The following is a 3,461-nucleotide window of genomic DNA, read 5'->3' on the forward strand; positions in this document are numbered from 1 at the left end:
AGGCATTCAGAGTAAGAAGTCTGTGATGGTTGGCAGTAACTGTCCCTGCTCTCCGGTATAAAGTTTTCAAATGTGACTATGTGAATCTGGGTGGGATAATGGACTCAGCTCTGTCTGCTCAATGCCATTGTGCAGGGAAGCACCCTAATGCATAAGCTTTTTAATGGTGTAAAATATAGTAGCTGAAATTAAATGCCACTTTGTCAGAGGTGAATTAATGGACAGGTCAACCCTGGATGGATAGCATGTAATTTCTGCAAAGGTCTCTGTTTAGTAAATACATCACTGTATACCGATCAGGAATCTTGCTCCAATAAAGGAACATAAAGATTTTTAAAAAACAAAAGCAAAACAAAAAAACTTTAATTGTATGCATTTCTTGCATCGTATACAAAAATAACTGAGTTAGATCTAAATAACAAATTGTTATAAAAATAAATACATAAATAGTAAATATTAATACAGTATTATTTATTTAATATTTATTTAATAAATCCTAAAACTAAAAAAATTGTTGATGAAAACAGAGCAGAAACATTTTTGTGACCTTGGGTTAGGCAAAGATTTTTTTTGGATACAGAAATAGAAGCACTGTATCTTTTAATTAATTTTTATTTTTATTTCAATAGATTTGGGGATACAGGCGTTTTTGGTTACATGGATAAGTCCTTTAGTGATGATTTCTGAGATTTTAGTGAATCTGTCACCCAAACAGTTTACACTGTCCCCAATATGTAGTCTTTTCTCCCTCACCCACTCCCAACCGTCCCTATGAGTCTCCAAAATCCATTATATCATTCTTAATGCCTTTGCATCCTCATAGTTTAGCTCCTACAAGTGAAAAAGTCCAATGTTTGGTTTTATATTTCTTCATTACTTCATTTAGAATAATGGCCTCCAGTTCCATCCAAGTTGCTGCAAACTACATTATTTCATTCCTTTTTATGGCTGAGTAGTACTCCATGGTGTATGTATATCACATTTATTAATCCTCTCATCAGTTAATGAGCACTTAGATTGATTCCATATATTTGCAATTGTGAGTTGTGCCATGATAAACATATGCATGCAGGTGTGTTTTTGATATAATGACTTCTCCTTTGAGTAGTTACCCAGTAGTGGGATTGCTGGATCAAATGGTATTTTATTTTCTTGCAGCTATTGTAAAAGTGATTGAGTTTTTTATTTATTCTCAGCGTGGTCACTGCTGGTGTATAGCAGTGCTACTGATTTGTGTACATCGATTTTGTAACCTGAGACTTTACTGGATTCATTTATCAAATGTAAGAGTTTTTTGGAGTAGTGTTTAGGGTTTTCTAGGTATACTGTCATATTATCAGCAAACAGCAATTGCTTGACCACTTCTTTTCTAATTTGGATGCCCATTTTTTTCTTTCTCTTGCCTGAGTTTTCTGGCAAGGCCTTCCAGTATAATGTTGAGTAGAAGTGGTAAAAGTGGGCATCCTTGTTAAAGCTAAGATACTGATAAATATCTAAATATCCAGAATCATGTACCAGCAAGTTTTTAATAGCTATGGAAATTGATTCTTGCTATTAAATATAATATCAGAAAGTTTTGCAATTTTCACATATCAAGCCCGAGAATATTATTGTCTTCAAACATAGAGATTTTATAAATTATAGAGATTATATTCCATGAAAGAAAAAAATGTAAGTATTACTAGAGGCAAAATTAAAAAGTAATATAGATCTGTAGTAACCAAGCTATGTAAAACAACCATTTTATTTTGACCACATTATTCCAATGAATTCCTATATAGTGAGTTCTCATCTTAAAAGGAAACTCTGTGAATCTGAAGAGTATAAACATATGACATAAATGTACACATTTCTTTTTTTATGTTTTAGCAAGCTCAAGGTGACACCTACTTGAGCAGAAAATTTAGGATCATGTCTTCCTCTTGAAATATCAGATAATACTGACAATAACTTACTGAAGGGAATATTTTTTGGATTTATGTTGTAATGTCAGTGTCAAAGTCAGATTTCATTATAGTCTTACTCATATTTTACTTGTTTCTCTCTAGCATTTTTCATAATTCAACCTGTGAGGTACCTCAGTGATTACAAAATTATGGGATTCAAAGAGGTGTCTCCAACTCTCAGAGACAAACAAGAATCACAGTGAAAGTTAAAGGAAAAATGCAGCAACCTTTCTCTAGACCCAAATACTTTCATAGATAACAAGCATCACATAAATGAAAACCACAAAATTTATCTCCGTAAGAGCCATTACAAGGACTACAGATATACACATAGTTTTCAGAGTTCTGGGTCTCAAATGAATCCTATTCATCTCCTAATTGCTGAGGGTTACACCTCTGGCATTCCACCCAAATTCCGTAAGCCCTAGGTCTGCTGTACACTCCAAGACTCATAAAAATAACGCCTATTCTTTGGACATGGGAGTTCAAATATGTCCCAAATGTTTGATGGAAATCAGTAGTTCTCTTTTTTATATATGTCTCATAAATTCTAATGATGATTCAGACCCTGACTAGTCTTTACATCTCCAAATTCCCTTAGATTGAAAATATTATCTGAACCCTAAATCTGTTAGACACTGTAAGACTTCTCGAAATAACCCCTTATCTCGGTCCCTGGATCCTAAGTCTCCTGTGGGCAACCACTGTCCTCTACACCAGGAAGATTCTAAATATTCCTTAGGTTCAACTTCTTATTTACATTATGAAAGTTGCTCAGCTTTCAAAAATCTCTTAGGCTCTACTATTCATCTGCACCTTTTTCATGAAACCCCAAAATAACATGAGCTGCCATAGTACCCCTGGCCCAGACAATGTCATCAACCCCAGCAATATTTCTGGCCTTGAAAGTGACGGAAAGTACAATGTAACTTTCAAACTCCAAAATGAAGCCAATCCTGAAAATGAGACTAAACTGGTCAGTGCTGGCAATCTCAAAGATAAGACCAATGCCAAAGACAAGTCTCTTCCCCAAAGATTAGTTAGACCATGAGGATAAGACAGACTCTGAAGATGAGACAGATGCTGAAGATGAAACAGACACTGAAGATAAAGACAACACCAAAGATAAGAAAGATCCCAAAGACAAGTCTGATACTGATGACACTACTCCCAAAGATAGCAATGCTGAAAATTATGTTGATACCAACAATGGTTCTGATCCCAGTGCTGATGCTGGCTCTACAAGTGGTGATAATTCGAACAGTGATAGTGACCCTAATAATGGAAACTGACCCCAACAGTAAAACTGACCCTAACATTTTTAATGCCACTAACAATGATGCAAACTCCAAATATAGCACTGATCCTGAGGAAAACAAATACATCAACAATTCAGACAATGCTTGTGGCTTAGACAATAGTGTTGATAAGGAAAGTACTACTGACTCCGACAATGGCACTAATCCAAATCACACCTCTGGGTCCTTAAATAGAACTGGTCAGGACCACAATTCT

This window comes from Mandrillus leucophaeus, unplaced genomic scaffold (genome assembly GCF_000951045.1).
Source record: "Mandrillus leucophaeus isolate KB7577 unplaced genomic scaffold, Mleu.le_1.0 Scaffold1213, whole genome shotgun sequence".
NCBI lineage: Eukaryota > Metazoa > Chordata > Mammalia > Primates > Cercopithecidae > Mandrillus > Mandrillus leucophaeus.